Genomic DNA, 19,349 nt, shown 5'->3' with positions numbered 1-19,349 from the left:
TTTTTACGATAGCGGTAGTAGGAACAAAAGTTATTATGGGAGCAGACTTCTATCAACCTGGAAACGACGGAAGAACCGAAGAGCTCAATTCAAACGCTAAAAAGGCATGTCTTCTGGAGCTGTTCTACGCATGACGTAGAAGATTTTATTAGATATAAGAGTAGTCCACATGCGAAAGCGGACTTCTATTGCTTCCATTATGAGGGGAAGGATTAGGGGGAGAGAGTGTTTGGCGAGAACGTGGAAGAAAAGCGAGAGTGGACGTGAACAGGGAGGAAGAATATAGTATTACAACGTCATTTGAAGGGCACAAAGGACATCAGGCGTTTTTTTCTAAATGAGCCAGATCCACTTAACGCGAATTTAAAAACAAGCGGAAGTTTGTTACTGGATCTAAATGCAACACTGTCAAATTTACTACATGATATATCTTATATGTCAGCTACGCAAAGTTTATGGCCACAAGTAATTAAAAATTTTGCCGTAAATTTGACCAAAATGTGGGTGACAAGTTTGGATTTGGTTAATATTGAATTGAAACCCTCAAGTTGATACGGCATTCTTATGAAAACTTCATTTAATTGACTTTTAATTATGGTGCGATTGAGTTTATGGTAGAAAACGCATTACGAACATGCAACAGGGCCCCAAAAACAGCAGAATTATTCATGGAGAGCAGGTATGTCCTCTTGATATCATTAGCAGGTCTTTTCGAATTCTTCCCTACGATAATGATCACGGGCACAGCTGAAGGCACTCACGAAGTCATCAAGGTTTTCAATGATTTGCCGTGACTTGCTAAAGCGGTTGTTCATATCTTCCTCTTCAGCTCAATGAAGGGGGTCGTACTCTCAAGTGGGGGGGGGGGGCAGATTAGCCAGGGCTTGTAAGCGGCAGCTATTTAGTTACGTACTAAACACATAAATATGTGAGTAACAAATATAAAGAAAATATTTCGTAAGGACGGGTGAGACAAATTAAATCGTTTTTTTTTTCACTTTATTTCAGTCTGAGTTTTATTTCGTTCACTTTTTCTTTCCTTCACTTCATCGTGGACATCTGGGAAGAGATCTTTCGCCGATCTCATAATGCCGTCTGAATTCATAATAAGCCAGTTCCTAAAAGCACCCACGCAACCGTCTGAACAGTCAAGCTAAGACCGAACTCCGATTGGGCAAATAAATTTGGCTCATTTTGATCCGTGAAACACAGGATCTGACCCCTGGGTTCGTGGTGATGTTCCCTGGGCGGGTTGCTGTGTGCCGCGCGTTTCCCCTGTCTGCAGGGACGGGTGCGTGCTACAAAAAAGAGCCGCGTGCCGAACTATTAAGTGCGAATGCACTTTATAAGCGACCCTGAATTCCGGTGACCGCCGTCCGTCCACATAGCAACAGCTGCGGGTGCGCGCGCTCCTCGTCTTCCTTGGCAACGGGGGGAGATGGGTGCGCGCTGCCTGGCCGCTGACATGGCACATACCCACGTGGGGGATTGGCCAGGAATCTCCTCGTCTTCCTTGGCAACGGGGGGAGATGGACGCGCGCTGCCTGGCCGCTGACATGGCACATACCCACGTGGGGGATTGGCCAGAAATCGGGCACCCGCTTAAAGGAGTACTGACACGAAATTTCAAAGCTGAGATCCGCTCTAGCAATCATGTACACCGACAATACAAATAGGTGTCTGTGAATAAATGCATCTTTCTTTCTTTGCAGTTGTGTGTGTGTGTGTGATCTCTCTTACGCGAACATTACCGAACCGCGCAAATTCAACTCCTGCATTTGCAATTTCACATTCTTCCCTTCGGGGAGATGCGGGGAATTTTTTATTCTCCCTCTCTTCCTCCATTCCTCCTTTTCTACTCTTTTTAATGTCCCCCCTCTCGCTTCCGTTCGGCCGGTTGAGGTGTCGGCGAAACGCCAGACAGTTACCGGCCTCTATCTCCCCTTCCCCCACCCCCAACAACCACTTCCTTCTCCTCCTCCTCCTGTTTCATTTTTGATGCGCCCTAGGATCTCAGTACACGCTTTCAGGGCGTTATCTCAACTAATTTCTTGCCTCCCCTTTTTTAGGGGAAAGTTGCTGAGTTTTCCTTGTCGCTGAAGTTTTATTCGGCTTAGTTTCGGTTTCTGGATCTGGCACATTTCGAAAAAAAAAATGCCTGGTATATACTGCAATTTTTGCAGTTAAATGACAGCGCTAGGAGGTTTGGTACGAAGCGCCGGTCACAACGCCAGGTATTTACCCTAACAAGGCACATAATGCATAGTTATTAATTGAAGTTGGCATTCCCACTTGATCATAGCGCAATTTTTTTTACATCTCGTTTGATTATACCGAGCGCTGGGTCATAGATGTTCAAGAACCAGAAGAAAAACAAACAAAATCTTTTTTTAAACGAGCCGTGCGGCTTTTCAGAGTCCGTGCATTGTTGAAGTTTTTCTGGGAGTCACGGAGTTTCCAATTAATATGTTGTTCACTGGAGAAGAGTACTCTTCAACGACTTTTTTTTTTAGGGGCGTTGGGGTTTTAGAAAACATATGGCTGGAATTTATTGAGCCAGGTCCACTTGCATGGGTATCTCTTTCTTTCTCACCTAATTTCACCGAGGTGCTTTCACAACAGCCAGGTTGCAGGATTCTTTGCCTCTGTTTTCTGCAGTCCCCCGAAGTTCGCTGGTGGGAGATTAGTTGTCACAAATGTGCTTTATTTCTATCTCTAAACTACACGTACATCCAAAGCCTTCTGTAGGCAATTACGTCAGTTTCCTTTCGGAATGTTTATGCGTCCAGGATGCGGCGGCATATTTCAGTAAGATGAGAAAAATGCAGCTCACGAAATATTCATTCATCGCAACCGCGGTAAGCGGCTGGTTCTCCGGCGTTGACCGGAGCATGGTTTTCGTAACAAATCTCCGCAAGAGCCATCTTGCTTGTTTCCTTGCATACTCTAATCCAAGCATGGGGCACATCAGAAACAGTGCGCGTGCGCAGCTGACCATTGCGACCCAGGTGTACTTCCCTCGCTTACGTCGAGGAGTATTCTGTTGCATAGCAGGTGATCTCAGAACAAAATCTCAGCGCAACTGGTCGTTGAGGCCACGTGATCGTTCTGCTGCACTCTCCGGACTGAGCTTGATGTCAACTCCAACGTTGAGGCACTCCGATTTTCAGCTTTGTGCATATGGAGGTTCTGTGTTTAGATTTCCACGTGTTTACTCTAGGAATGCAGTTCGCTGTGCGGGCTTAAAAACAAGGTTTGAGCACAGAATAATCAACAGATGGTACAGACAGACGAAAAGGGCTTAGCACTCGTCCCGTCTGGTCTTTTTGTGTTTTCTGTGGATTTGTTTGCGTTCAGTAATTTTTCGAATCATGCAGCAACTAGCCCAAAAGCAAGTTCTACTCAGTTATCGCTCTGCGTGTGCCGCAACATGCCTAACCACACACTAAAAATTTTTACGCCCAAAAGGGTGCTTCAGCTTGTCGCCGCAGGAGCACCCTAAAAACTGAATATTTTACGCCCTTTAGGGTGCTTGGATTTTGTCGCCGCAGGAGCACCCTCTGTGAAGCACCCCAGAAGACAGGTGCCTTATAACACCCTCTTCCGCCTAAAAGTATCCTAGGGTGCTACTTAGCACCCCAATCTGTAGGAGCATCTTCTGCAAAAGCACCCACCTAAAGGGGTACAAAACGGGTGCGTCATCCTCGGTTCACAGGTGCAGCAGGTGTGAGACCACATATTGCACAATATCACACACGATTATGGTATGAAACATTCGTGCTTTCCAAGCTCGGTTCTGTGAGACATTCCATTGAAGCTCAACATCAGCTGATAATTTCCTTGAACTTGTGTCACCGATTGTTAAAACATCAATTTAAAAAGTCAGGAGCCACATCTCAGTACAGTTATAACTTTAGAGGTAGTTGATTACCCAAAACTTCGTAAAAAACCAATTATATGTTCACTTTGCCGAACTGCAGTACACATCCTTCGAGATTCACTGCAGAGCCTAACCATGCTGTGCAGTGAAAGCAATTAGGTGTGCAACACTTCAACCACACAAAACTTCCTTGAACCTTAAAACCCTTGGCATGTATTGCATCAAACTTCCAATCAAGGTAGCTACCTGCAATGTTTAGTGCCTTATTCTTGAGCTGAGCAGGAAGGTTCAATATCAAGGAAGACCAAATGCAAAATGTATAGTTTCCTCCGTAATGCGGCTCATAATATAGTTCCCTCCGTACTGCGGCTCATAATCTACTTATAAAAGTTGGGTACCCAAGCCATTTATTTTCGTTTGCATTATTCTTTTTGCTTTACGGAAAAATATTCATATGCTACAGCACTTGCAAGGTTTGGTGGTATTTGGAGTTTTATAAACATACCTTTAGACTAAATGACCCCACATAGCAATAACAAGAACTGCAAACATCACAGAACGATGCATACAAGTTCCCTGGTGAAGCCCATGGTTGAAATGTAATGCCATTGTTCAGAAAACATTATTTTATCATGAGGCTAGCTTGTACATGGTGCCTTGCATTATGTCCCTGCCAGTGGATGTGGGGTCATTTGTCACTGTTGCAAATGAAAAGCCAACAGCCAGGGCCCATTAGTTTTGGCTAGTATTACGAGGTGCCTCACGGTAAGCATTTTACGTCGATGGACTTTTTTAGAGTTGACTAGAACTGAAATCAGCAAAAGATTCTCTACAAAACATTCATTCTATCCGCAGCTTTAGGGTTTGCTAATTTCCATAGTTGGGTTTCTTCTGCCTTTCTTAACAACATTTTTCTTTTGATAAGAAGGTGCACAACCAAAAGCAAAAAGCTTTTCTGTAAACCTTTGGTAGCTATATAATTGTTACAAAATATTTTACTCTAAATATGGCAGCTTAAACTGAGAATATTTGCATTTAAAAACATTAAAATAAGTTTAAATTGATCATAAATTTTTAGCTGTTTTTACGCAAAACTGTACATGGGATATGAAGTGCACCACAAGGAGGGCTTTGGATTAGCTTTAGCAAATTTGGGACATTTAAGGTGCACTGAAATCTCTACACATGCGCTTTTTCACTTTCTGTATCCACCAGGAAAATGGCTGCCAATTTAGAGAGCGATTCTAAATAGTAGTTGACGTGCATTTTAAAATAATCACAAACATTATAGCCACAAAATTAATTTTTACAAGTTGTAGACATTGCCCGTTACACCAGACATTGGACTACACTGTCAAGAGCTTTGACATCTACAATGACGTCTACAAAGCAGGCTTATACTGGTAGAATGTTTCATACCATAATTACTGTGTGTTCAGAGCTCACGTGTGAAGTATGGATACTGCTACTTCAGCAAGAACCGAGGATGAGCACCCTTCCTGGTTCTGAAAAAAAATAACAGAGGAAATGCCTTAAGCAGGATTCTGAAACGGGGTTGAATGAAACAAGAATGAACAAGAAATTCTTTCAAAACATGTAAAGCAATGCAAACAAATATTTATTTCAACTTATTTCTACAAAAGACCACCTCATGAAGACTGGTGGTGGGGTATTGGCTCAAAAAAAAAGCAGAGAGCACTTATACAAATGCTACAGGGAGCCTTCGCAGCCAACAATTGTTTGAACACACCTAAACTAATCACTGTTCAACAAACTCATAAAAAATGTTTGAATGCATAAAAAACCAGTGGTAAACACAGGAAACAGTTAAAACAGAATGACGGCACAAGTTTGTCCCGTCGTTCTCTTCTGTGTCCTGGGTTTTCCTATGGTTTTTCATCCATTCAAACATGTACCAGCTAGCCCAGTCCAACGCCTTGGTATCATAAAAATATGGATAGTCAATCCTTACACAAAGTTGAAAAAAAAAGAAAGTATAAAGTAGGTGACAAAATTAAAACGACAGCAAATTGGTTGGCTTTTAATTTTAAATGATAATATAAAAAATAATGGCATGAATGAAAGTGAGCAGCACGCGAAGTACCTTGTTGCTAGCCCCACATTCCACTTTGAAGCAAAATGTCCTCTTTCAACACTACATAGGCTAAACATGCAATGAGGCATTCCTTTAGGCACACAAAATATACCATAATTGTTAAAAAAGCTACGAATTAGTTGAAAAAAACCTGACCACGACAAATTGGAATTAGTGACTAGATACAGTTTCAGAAATACACAGCGACATCATATAAAAATATATGGTTCCCATACAAAGATTGATCATAACAAAAATTCAGGACATTTATCAGACTGGCATCAATGTGCAAAGCAGCTTAATGAAGGAAGACGGTCTTCACTAAAAACATGTTAATATTGGGAGCTCATGTGCTTCCCTGCAAGTTGGGTGTGTAAACCCACTGACATCTTAACTAACCCGCCTGAATCATCACTTGATAGACATTGAGGAATTTTACGAATTGGTTTATTGTAGCCAGCTGTCTAGTTTATTTCCCTATTTTTCTTGGCATTTCGTGTCGAATTCTAAATTTGGTGACTAGATAGCTTTTACTATGGTCATGCACTAATGACGACGAATATTTGATCTTACTTTAAAAAAATTTCAGTTTTGTTTTATTGCTCACCAGCCAACGATCTGAAATATCAGAGGCGCTTAAAACGTATGTTGGCATTTCCTTCCTGCAGTGTAGTACAACTAATCATGACTTTTACCATAATTTGTTCACAAATCGTAATATGTGGAAAGTATTCAGCTTAATGAAAATGTCATTTCAGAAGCATGCACAATCAACAAGGCCTCAATGACTCTCATGACGTGGTCCACTTGTTTCTATCACAAATAACCTGAGTGCAGACACATTCCACCGAAGAGAAGGTAACATGCCCTCTTGGGTGATGAATATTTAAAAAGCCTTACGAGTAAATTTGCTGCTGAGCACGTGAAATTGTGGCATTAAAACAAAAGATCCCTCTGCGGCATCTTTCACTTGGAGGAGCGCTTGACCACAAACTTTGAGAAGCTGGAAAATGCTCCATGAACCGCTCCAGCCAGCAGAAACGATGCAGGACACAAGTTGGTAGGCGGACCGTTGGCATCCTGCGATTGTGAAGATATTTCGGTTTAGTAGATGCTCTTCTTTTTGTACCACTGTTTATTTCACCTTTAACAAGCAGCTGAACTCCTTAACGTTCGCATAATAAATGCTGCAATGCGGAACAGTTAGCAGGGTTACCTCAATTTTGCTTTTATACGAATTAACACAATGTAGGTAATCTGCACACAACTACAATAAAACTACAATTTTCACCTACTTCACTGCTAACATCAGCGTTTGACTGCTCAAGCACAAATACAGGTTAGACATGTGAGCAATCTGCTAAACGTATCCCCACAAACTGAACAATCAGGCATCAGAAATCGGCAAGGAAGGAGGTGTCACGTTTAAATGGCACTTTTTTTGTTCAAAACATAAACAACACCTGGAAGCTTGAAGCGTGAGAGGGGGTTTTTCACGCTGACAATGTCAGAACATAGCTTGCTAGTGGGCACCTGCACGATGTGCACAATGTGTTTCTTTAAAATGCGTGGGAAAGTTTGATTGATGTGTAGGACGAGAATTGCAGCACGTTTTGACACAGGCCTTGTGGACGCTTCTGCCTGCTAATGTCAATGTGGATTCTTGCTAGTCGCCCTCTTCGCTTCTTTCTGAATATAATGCTTTAGGCATTATATTCAGGACAACGACTGCATCAAAACGTGCAGCAATTACCTACGTCCCACACATCGGTGAAACTCTCGCCCACATTTTCAAGACACGCAGTGCATACATTGTGCATGTGCCCACTAGCAAGCTGCGTTCTGACATTGTCAGCGTGAGAGACCCCCTCTCTCACGCTCCAAGCTTCCGGGTATTGTTTATTAGATTCCATGCGCTGAATGCAAATCAGTGTACATTGGCGAAACGGGCAATCTGCACAGAAGATTAATGCAGCACTGGAACGAAGTGAACAAGGGCCATGCAAAAACAAGTCCACTGGCAGAGCACCGTGAGAGGACGGGACACGTGGTCGACTGGAACAAGACAAAATTACTGACAACTGAGTGCAATCTATCTTCTCAATTACTGCTCGAGTCCCTCATTGTTCAGACGACGCCCAATATTATCAACATAATGGATGGCAATCTGCACCATATCTATGCAAACTCATTGCGCCGCGTAATGCCCAATATATAGCTTCGTTTTCCACGACACATGCTCACCGTGAACAAGCAACAAACCGTTAAATGGCTTTCTTGACTTGGTCAGTGACCTACGTTTCATCACTGCAATAATGCTTTTACCTGCCTACACGGCATTCCGTCAAACACTGGACTACACCACATGAGCCATTGGCGTTCTTAACCTGCACCAGAGTATATAACCTTTCACTACTGCTATGAGATAGACCCATAAACGCACTTCAATATGGCCTTTATATTTAGCTCTTGGAAACATTATGTATAATTTTACCTTTAAGTTGCACCTGCTACAGCAGCTGGTACTATACCAAAAACATGAAAAAAAAACGGTGGTTTAACACGCCAAAGCTACACTTGGGATATGGGGAGCACTGTAGGGGAAGGCTTTGCATTAATTTTGACCATCTGGGTATTTTTGTGCGCATCGAAATCTCCAAACCCGGGCGTCTTTACGTGTTGCCTCCATCTGAAAAGCGGCTACACCAAGCGGTATCTAACCAACATTCGCCTCCACAGCACACCACCCTAGCCACGGCAGTGGGTTAAACATATGAAATAAAGCGAGTTTTGGAGTGCAAATGAAAATATTAATCACACGTCTTATTTTCCCAATCGATGTACCTTTTGAAATCCACCATGCAATCCCCCCTCCCCTACCGGCCTACCAAAACACCTTTGTCTCAAGAGGTAATCAGGCTGTTGTTAATGAAGTAAGTATTTACAATCCGAGACTTGCCACCGTTAAAGTCATGCACTTTGTTTTAGAGATAAGCGACATTAGCCATTTGCAGCACCAGGAGTTAATTGTGTTAAGATCAGATTGAAAGCATTGACGGTAGTAGTTGAAAGAAATTGTGTGATAAATTACAACATCATCTGCAAATAGACCTACATGGGAGGATATGCAACATGGAAGATAGACCAAGCAACCTGCCTGGGGGGACAACAAAGTGGCACGAGCAAAAGAAGTATATAGTTATTAGAAGTAAACTGCATTTGAGAAGAATGAAAATCTTTTGCTCAAGTGAGGACATTAGGGTGAAGTTTGAGAAGTAGTCTGTGGTGTGCAATGCGATTGAATGCTTTAGAAAAATCGAGAAAAACTACCGCAGTTTGTAAGCCTGTGTCAATGGATCAATGTAGATCGTGAACAAATCCTGAAAGTTGTGTTTCTCAAGTAACCCTTGTGAAAACCGTGGTGATACTCGAATGTGATATTGTGATTTTATAAATAATTAGCGACCTGAGAGTGGATGAAATGTTTCCTGACCTTGCATATGGTGCTTGTGAGGGAAATTTAATGGTGAAGTACCGTCTCCTGATTTAAAGACTGGTGCTACCTCGACTATCTTCCAACCATTGAGATTAGTGCCTGTCATGAGAGACTGCGAAAAAAGCGCTGTCAGAATTCTACAGACTGCGGGATGTACTTTTCGGTATAGTATGATTATTACCAGTATGATCTGAAGTAGACCAGTTTGTATTGCAAGTTTAAAACCATATCGAAAGATCCTAAATGTTTGCTTGGCTTGATTACATACGAATACTTGCTTCAAAGTCAGTTCAATTTCTCTTCTTGTCCTTTAGTCGTCAGCCCCAGATTCTCTTCAATATCTCTGCTAAGCAATGACACGCTCCATACGCACAGCACTGCTTCATGAAAATGTTTCAAATAATCAGAGGCCACAGCACTGCTAACAGGTATACATCATGGCAAGTTGCACAACATGCAATAACTAACCTGAAAGTACATAATCGGTGGGTGCACCGATATGGCAGCAGTGCCTGGACCGATGTGTCGAGCAAATGCGCTGACTTCTGAACGGGTGGTCCAAGCGGCCAGATGATGGATGAATGACCATTCCTGGCGGCAAAGCGTACGGAGCACCAACGAAAGGCCAGGCAGTACTTGGGTACAGCAGGTGCAGTGTCGGTTGGCCAAGGGAGGCCCTGGCAAAGCCTTTGAAACTGGATTGGAAGGCAGCTGACCCAGGACAGCCAGCAGCAGCACCTGCAGGTGCATAATCTGTGAGTGTGCTGACACTTGTTGAAATACAAGAAGAGCACACACAAAGCACGAATGCTTACATCAAGTAGATTTTTAATCGTTTAAAGACAGTAACCTCCAAGGCACTAATAAGAACATTCCCGGAACACCCCAAGTGAAATTTAGGTCACAGTAAGAATGTATTTATTAGACCCGCAGGTACTGTGTGTGGGGTATGCATGATATATGCAAAGCTAGCTACTGAGCTAATTTGCATGGAACGCATGCTAGCAGCTCATCTGTATCCCTTGCTTTCAATCGGAACTGGTGTGTGATAGTTGAGGCTCCTCCATTTCAATGTGTGACTTGTATCTGCACGTTCAATTCTCCAATATAAATCGAGTTGAGTGAGTGCCTACAGCTTTCTTGTTAGTCTCTGTATGGCCTGCGGTTTTGCGAAAATGAGAACTTGCGAATTGGCTCAATTTTCTGCACTAATTTAAACAATACATATGCCTCTGATATCAAGCCCCAGACTTCCCGAGAGCTACTCTGACAGAATCGGCAGGCGCCTCGTAGGCGTTGTGAAATCTCCCCCACAACCCCGAGACTATGCTAACTCCCTGCGAGGCCACATGCGCGCATTTCACCTTCAATTTGCACGTATGTGAATTCTATACCTCTATGAACTCTCAGACGGGCGTCGTCATATTCGTGCCGGACTCGTGAAGCTCGGCAACGTAAATTACCGCACTCGCTCGCTGGCGCGCGGCCGGAACTCTCTCACCGTTTCCGGCCCTTGCATACTATTTTCTCCACCTTGCACTTTGTAAATTCTCATGTTTAACTACACCTCGTGCGCCCTCATCTCTTGCCTGCTTTTCTTCCAGCACAACTCCGTCAGCACCCGGTCGACGCGTACGCTGTCTGGGCGCGTTGGCGAGCGAGTACGGCAATTTCGCTGTTGTCGAGCTTCACGAGAACAGCACACATATCGCGGCCCGAAGACCGCGAGGCGTACGGTCGCCGGTCTCGCGAGCGCAATAGCTGCGAAGCGCACTGCACGGAATTCGTGGGGGGGGGGGGGGGGGGGGGGGAGAGATTTCACAACACCTACGAGACGCCAGCCATGGAATCACGTGTACGCGTTTTCACATGCACTTCCAGGGAACCTCCTGTTCATGTTATTTCTTGGTATACCGCGGGTATTCACGAGGGAGGACTAATCACAGCGTTGTGCCACTCACGCGAAATTGCGACTGCGATCTGCAACCGCAAAGGCACTGTTTGAGACACATAAACAAACGCCCCGGTGTTAAAGAGCCTTGCGTGATGTGAAATTATTAGCAGCCGTGTACCATAGCGCGAGCATCGTAGCCAAGGTCTAGCTTCAGCGTAAATTGATGCTGACTTCTGCGGAAACGGTGGACTGGGCGCCAAACAAGTATACTAACTCACGTAGGCTCTCAGAGCAAACGAGATGGGGGTCTAGCGAATTACTGACCCATAAACACCAGAACTCGTTCCAACCAAATACAGAATAATAAAAAATGCGTACTTACCCGAGCAAAAACGATGTTTCCAACGTACAATTCTCCTTCACTGTCGTCTTCATCTCGCGGACACACGAACACGCTTTGTTCTGATGCAATGTCATCCACTTTTGACGCGCAGTATTTTATCCGGCGATGATCGTTCTTCCGGGGTCCCCATGTTCAACACACGCGTAGGTTGGAAGGGTAGACATCACCCATAAAGCTTCTATAACTATGATTTAAGCTTGAAATCATGCTTGAAATAGATAAAACAGATTAAATCACGCCACCAACCACTCGGCACAAAACGCCATGAAAAAACACACACAAAAGTGAGAGATAGTTGCCAGACTTCAAATGCAGCATCTCTATGTTTGACGAAAATTGTGTTACTACTGTAATGTTGGTAATTATCTTTCTGCTTTCAAAGTCTGAAATGTGTTTAGAACTTAAATTTAAGGTTTTTAAACACAAAAAGTGAATACACATAGAGTAATTGACATATATACTGATATTGTAAAGAGGTTTGACGTTTGTTTTGGTTTTGTTTTCACGGCGGGCTTCTCAAGAGAGAACGTGCGAGAAAACGAGCTACTTTGGGTTTAGGAAGAGGGCGGGAAATGTCGGCGTGATAGAAAGCAAGGAACAGGTGCTTACCGTGGTCGTTAAAAAAGGAGCTAATAAAACCCTCACGTAAAAAAAAAAAAAAAACAAAAAGTTCAACGAGGAATCGAACCATTGACCTACAAAACAGTAAACGGACGCGTTAACAAACAGCTATATCGGCGGACGGCGTTTGAGGCGCCTAAAACAACTCTATACTTACGTAAGTTGTCAACGAATATTGTCGCTTGTGTCTAGTCATCGCCTCCTTTAACGATGGCCTAGTTTATGCTGCATTTTTGAAATTCTGGCTGTCCTAACGCTTGTTTCTCACGCACCGGTCTTGCACACGAGGCCGCATTGCTAGCGCGGCAAGCGATTGAGCCAAAGCTCCATTTTTTGACTCAAGAAAAGCTATCGCAGTCAACCCGACCTTTTCTGCGCAAGCCACGGCAGCCACGAAATAAATGGAATGTGCCGTTAGAATTATGGTGTTGATAACGCTCGTTTGACCGGCACCGTCTTGCAGACAAGCAACGTCGCTCTAATACTACAAGCGATGTCACTCCTGGCATGTCAGGCGCATCAAACCCATCGTGTAAAACGACTGCTAACAGTGCGAAAACCTCTGAGTTTGTAACAAGTGGGGATTTGCGGTGGCGGCGACGTAATAGGTACAGCAAGCAGGTAGGCAGAACAGCAGCGTAGGGTTACAACCTTTCCCCGAAAAAAAAAAACGGGCCTTCCGGGGGGGGGGGGGGGGAGGGGGGATTGTGTTCAAAAAAGACGCCATGTTTTTTAACATGCAGTGCCATTTATTGTAGTGTTTTCTTAGAGAGAAATCAACATAACGTTTGTACTGAAAGTGATTGAGAGCTTGGTTAATCGCTCTGCATGTGCTTCACTGAAAAGTAACCGCAATTGCTGACCGCGGCGGTAGAATTTCGTTATTTTGTTCTTCCCTTAGGTCCCCCTCCGTCTGAGGCAGCGCGCTCGCCCGCGTATTTTCTCTGCTCGCGTGTCTTTGCGCAGCTTGTAGACATAGGCGTGCGCAGAGTTCTCAATTTGGGGGGGGCAAAGTCTTACCGCTGCGCCCCCCCCCCCCCCCCCAGAGCAACTCCCGACCTCTTCTCACTGAAGGCCTTGCGGTGCGAACGCAGTGCAAAGAGGGATGGTTATAAAATTTTTATTTCAATGTGATGGAATTGCAACACACACAAAATATTTCTGAGCAGAAATTTTACTTTCATGTGTTACATCGGCAAGGCATGGGGCAAATTTGGCGCCCCCTTCAGATGATTAGGGGGGGCGGCCGCCCCCCCTGCCCCCCCCTGTGCGCACGCCTATGCTTGTCGACACGTATTTATTGTCTTAGTTGTTGAATTGACGCTTATAAAACGCCAAAACGGGCATAATCACGGCACAAAAGCCAAAAAACCGGCTGATGACGGCTGGTTTTAGATATGGACCGGCAACCGGCCCGCTGTTTAAAAAACCGGTCGGGCCGGTCCAAAACCAGGAAGGTTGCAACCCTACGGCAGCGACGAGTGAAAATGATTTTACACGACCGCCCCCGTCGGCCTGCGCAAAAAAGGAAGATAGAACCCCTGCATACACGCCCTCGAAGAAAGCTGTACAGCCGATTCAGTTTGTTGTGGACGAAGAGCAACCGAGGCTGCAGCCACAAACGATTGCGCTTGCCGTGGTATGAGCCAAAGCATATCTTCACATAGTTATGTTATCGTCCGTCTGACTGTTACTTACTGAAGGGAAAATTCAGAACACAAACGTTGACGTCTAGCGTCTATGCCAGACATAGACGCTGCTGTTTAGGCCCTAAAAACCACCTTCAGGCCGTCTGTCGGTTCTGTCTGATGGCGCGCTCGCGCCGCTGATTACGAATGAGGCGTCTGTTGGCGTTGACTTATCGTGTTGGCGAGCCGGTAAACGCCATCACGGTTAAACTCCCTGTTGGAAGACTACGCTGTTGAGTGCCGACAGAGCTTCTTATTGGCCCCACAAACGCCATCAAGGTTAAACTCCCTGTTGGAAGACTAGGCTATTGGAACGATAGAGTGCCGACAGAACTTCGTATTGGCCCCACAGGCGTGCTGTGAGCCCAACAAGTAAGTCTTGTTGGAATTTTTGCCCGGGGCATAATAATACGGGAACAAATTCTTAGGTAAATTCGATTTCGTTGAGGACACCGATGCCTCGCGTAAAAGTTTTATTTATAGGACTACAAGAGGCATTTTGTAGCCTTTCCTTCCCGTGCACCCAGACATCGAAACGAACTTTGTGATACACTCGAAGCAGTAGATTAGTGCAGAGTGGAATTTAAACATTCAGCACGTTTTGTTCCACTTACGAACAGCAATTTTAGAGCCTTTCCCCTGGTCTATGTGGAGAGTTCATATTTACTCTCTCAACGGGCGGTGAAATAGTGCAATGTGCGGTTTAAACATTCAGCCTGTTTTTGTGCAATTTTGCATGCTTGCATTCACACACCGTTCTTTTAGGCACCCTAACGATAAGGTGCCGTGGTAACACCCCAATCGAGAAGAAATACTTTTTAGCACCCCTTTAACGGTCGTAGCACCCTATGAAACTGTTGATTACACCCCTGAATTTTGGCACCCTCGAGGTGGGGTGCCCGAGCAATATTTGGGTGCTTGAAAGGTGCAAAAAGGGTGCAAAATGTTCAGTACACCCTCCTTGCGCCTTAAAGGGTGTAAAAATGTTAAGATTTACACCCCTTAATATGTGGCACCCTCATGATTGGGTGCCGGAGCAATGTTTTAGTCCCTAAAAGGTGCAAAAAGGGTGCAAAATGTTGAGTGCACCCTTTTAGCACCTTTAAGGGTGTTAAAAAGTTTAGTGTGCATGAAATTTGACAGTTTCAAGAGATCTCAAAACGCAAAATAAATTGTAAATAGTAGGTATATGTGTAAAGTTTTAATTGTATTGTTATATTCAAACAAGAAATATGGAGTTTGAATTTGCTGAACACTTTCATTATATCAAGCACAACAAAAGTAGCATGCTAGGCCATTTTGTACTTTTAGGCTATACATGTCCGAATTGGTAGACTATATTAGTTCACAGAAAAATATTATTAACGGTAGAACAAACAAGTCAGCTGCATCTATAGAAACAATTTTAGCATCTACTGACGTAAAATCTTTATTGCGCGCCGACGTTTCTGGATATACGTTGGCCAATCATGTAGTTGCGGTAAAAAAGGATATAAACCAATCGTGCAGATTTGAGGAGTCGTGAGTGAAGTGTTTCTTTTTGCGTGGTTTCAACTTCTTGGCGTCGAAATTGACCGGGCAGTAGCAACTACCTGGCATGATGCATAGTTCGCAGCAGTTTGAATTCCTTTTTTGAAAAAGGTTTCAGTGGACTTGTTTCCGTCTTTTTTTCACTGGCACCAAAATAAGTGGCCTCCATGAATAGGCCGGCCTTTCCGGCCATGCACTCCGGCAAAAAAGGTCTTCGTATCACTTTACATTGAAGGTCACAAATCGGTGTACGCTAATTTTGTCCCACAGAATCTTAGACTAATTTAGACTCACGTCTGGATCAAATACCGAAAGAGTATTGTGGGGACGCGTCCTAAGACTAGCTGAAACGCCTACAATTCAGGTGAGACGCAAACTTTCCTGTCTCTATGTCGGTCTGTGCCTGTCGGTTTGCGGGGATGCTTGCTCATGCCGTAGCACGTCTAGGAAATGATAAAGCATGGCAAAAAACGCCCAACATCGCCAAATGCGTCAGTTAGAGCAGTAGAGCAAGCAAGAAAATGAAACCGCACCACACAGTTTTTCTCATATGTTTAATTTTCTCTTCTCAAGAGTGGTTTTCCTTTTGTTAGCCTGGCAAGTGTATTTGCCATCGTTCATACGTTCATATTAAAAGCTGCTATCGGAACTTTTTATTGTTTAACAATGCTCTTTGAGAATCCCAAAACATGTTACGGTGCTGGCGACCGGGGCCTGTAGTTTTAATATTATTGCGTTTGCAAGGTCTACCCTAGAAGTTGGCGGCAATCCCCTTTCATATTTCGGCGTTCAGAAGTTAGGATTGTATTATAAGAACAATTGAAGTATGGGGCCCAAAGGCATGAAGGAAGTAGGATACGGGTCTCAATTGTTTTGATGCAACAACACTTCCTTCTTTGTGGCTTTTGAGCAAGGCACCGCAACTATTTATGGCAGTCGCAGTGCAACCTGAACTCGCGGATACAGTAATGTTTTGAAGCGAGAAATGAAATTCGGGCACTGATGAAGCTTACGGCCGAAGGTTGAACCCTGTTGAAACTGTGAGAAAACCGAAGATAGCAACCGCATCTCCACCAAAATATTGCAGTTGCATATGGCCCGCCTGCTTCAGTTAAAAATATAGTAACTCCAAGTTTAGTTGTAAGATTGAATAGTTTATAACTTTCTTTGTACTGCGTTCGTAGATAAACATTACCGGCTTGTGTGCATGTATCATTTGAATACACGCAAGGGCGGCATAGCAGTCAATAAGCGCACGAAGACAAATATAAACTGTTCCTTTATTTTGATGTATCAGCCCATGTTTTTCTTCTCTTCTATTGTTTAACGTTGAAGATGTTTCATGAGTTTAGAAAAAAAATGGAACTGATGGGCGTTAGACGAGTTCTATTTCAAAGAGCTGAAAGGATCGATGACTGCTCCCCAAAGCGACAAGAACAAACAAAGTAAACAAAATATCTATTTAAAGACTTCCAGACATGTAAAAGCTAATAACCAAGACGGAGGAACAACCTATACTTACTGAGAAACAAGATAAAGCTGAGTACTATCCACACAAAACAAAACTGAAACCGCGAAGCTCCAAGGCCACAGCGCCGTGTCTCTCTACTGTGCACGAATCCTTTTGTCACTCCAAGTCTTCCTCCTTGACATGTCTGGAAAAGGAAGATATTGCCAGACATGTTTGCCCACTGTGGCCGTGATTTCTTTGCCTTGCCCGCCGGGCTCGTCTATGTTTCGCTGTCCTGACTGTTCTCGAGCGGGTGAGCTGTCACAGAGCTGACGTTAACCCCGCTTTCGTGTTGGTGGCTCTCAGAGGCTCGCCGGCCTAAAAGGTAAAAAAGACCATCATTTCAGAAAACGTTCGGGATGCGTCCACGCTGCTCACGATCCGCAATCTCCCATTTGATCTCGGGCGCAACTCCCTAGCTGTCCGACAATTTGAAGCAAGGCGGCCGACACGTGCCAAGAATGATGAAGCACCAAGGAAAAGAGAGAGAAATGTGCAAGGGTCAGTGATCAGCTAGATATTTGCCAAAAAAAAATGTATAGATAAGGGAATCTAGCTTGTAGAGAAAGCTGGGTTTATTTTAACACACGCTGAGGTCATCTCTTTTTTGATATACTCAATGACGTCTCAGTTGCCTTGCTGATCAGTCGAAGAGGCAAAAATATTCTCGAACAAAAAAGCATCAGTGTGGTATTTTTGTTCCAATGCGTTGTACATAGCTAGGATGCCGTCGACAAGTCCGTTCTGTCAAGAAATTTCAGCCCCAGAATTTTTTGCAAAAGCGCCAGTTGTTTGTGTTTGACGTGTTTCTGCGGGTGGGTGCATGCGTGTGTGTGTGCGTGGGCGCATGTGTGTGTGTTTGTGCGCGTGTGAAACTATCTGCCATGCGAGGATGCGAAAAAATAATTTTGGAGCATTGACACTGTCGCCTATTCGCGTACACTGACCAAAACCCCGTAGTCGTACTTGTCACGCGCACATCTGAGGAGGAGCATCCAGCAGATAACTATCGTTCCCGAAGAAGAAAGTGCATTATTCAGCAAGGCAACAGACCTCCAAAAGAGCAGGTGGTTGGTTTAGAGTGACCACCATTGAAAGGAGCAAGATATGACGCGGAAGCTGGCAAACGCTAGGGAAGCCGGCCCATTGCCACCACGTGCAGGTCTAAAACGTCTATTGGGGGTGCAAAATCGGAACTTTGGATCGCCCTTAACGATTTAAAATTCGGCGTACCGCCACTACTACCCTAGCTGCTGCTCTACCATACAAATATCTCACCTGGTCGCACTTGCACTTTTTTCGTCGTCAGCGCTCGTATGCATTAAAGCCACTGCCACAAGAGTGGAAGTTTCGCTGTGCATGTGTGCTTAGCCTACAGGCAAAGACGGGCTAGATTTCTTGCTATTGCACCTTCCGATTAATTTAAATATTGAAACGAGCTACCGCTTTGCTGCTGTGCCGTAGTGAGGGGATCCTGGCGCGACCGTCTTAACGAAGCATAGTGAATCACCGTCATCGTGTTCCCACATATTCATGGTTAGTTAGCATACTCCTCCACGGCGCTTGGGCTATGTGCGGCAGTTTTTTCAGTCCGCGACTAATATCGTTAACTGGGGGCGGCGACGACGATATTGACACAGCAGCAGCTTGTTCCTCCTGCTGCGCTGATTAACTGTGCCAAGTCTTTGAAGATTTTCAGTAGTTCATTTACCCAAAGAAATGTAGACTCCCGGGCTTCCTAACTAGGAATAAAGTTAGTTTAGTAAAGACCACCATCGTACGACTAAAAGAAATGGATTGGCATAGCTGCGGCGCTATTTCTCCAAAAAAAAGTAGCAACACAGCCAGTTGTGCTGCCGTGTTAAAGTAATAAGGCAAAAGCAAGAACTGACCCATTGATATAAAAATGCACCGCGAAAGAACCTGGGCGCCCAAAATTTCATTGGTTGCGGCACCTGATGCGGCTCTGAATTTTCCGCGTAAAAGTATGGAGCCTTTCCAGTACTCTGGCAATGAAGGTGCGTCAAAGCTGTATTGGAGCATAGTTTTCTCCCCTTTCCTCCTTTCCCGCTTACCTCGTGATGCTTTTGCTATACTTTTCTCTTTCGCTTTCCTTCTAGCTCTCGGTTCGGCGCGCCTCTCGTTCTCTCAGTTACACCGATTGACGATGTCGAGGGACGCCGCAAAACTACAGGACCGGCTGTATAGAAGCTCCGGTAAGAATAGAACTCA

General features: G+C 44.3%; 1 long non-coding RNA gene across 1 annotated transcript; it reads right to left on the bottom strand.

Annotated features, from left to right (window-relative positions):
• Nucleotides 1-5,477: 5,477 nt before the first annotated feature.
• On the bottom strand, nt 5,478-12,102 carry LOC144175922 (uncharacterized). Its single transcript, XR_013323716.1, has 3 exons — nt 11,748-12,102; nt 9,940-10,209; nt 5,478-7,055 (listed from the first exon to the last, which is right to left on the bottom strand). It is a non-coding gene; the product is annotated as an uncharacterized LOC144175922 (long non-coding RNA).
• Between the last annotated feature and the right edge of the window lie 7,247 nt (nt 12,103-19,349).

Source organism: Haemaphysalis longicornis, unplaced genomic scaffold, assembly GCF_048455015.1.
Source record: "Haemaphysalis longicornis isolate Haplotype H1 unplaced genomic scaffold, Haemaphysalis longicornis Haplotype H1 scaffold_3, whole genome shotgun sequence".
NCBI lineage: Eukaryota > Metazoa > Arthropoda > Arachnida > Ixodida > Ixodidae > Haemaphysalis > Haemaphysalis longicornis.
The sequence above is the reverse complement of the archived record's forward strand: the minus strand, read 5'-3'. Positions and strand labels throughout refer to the sequence as shown.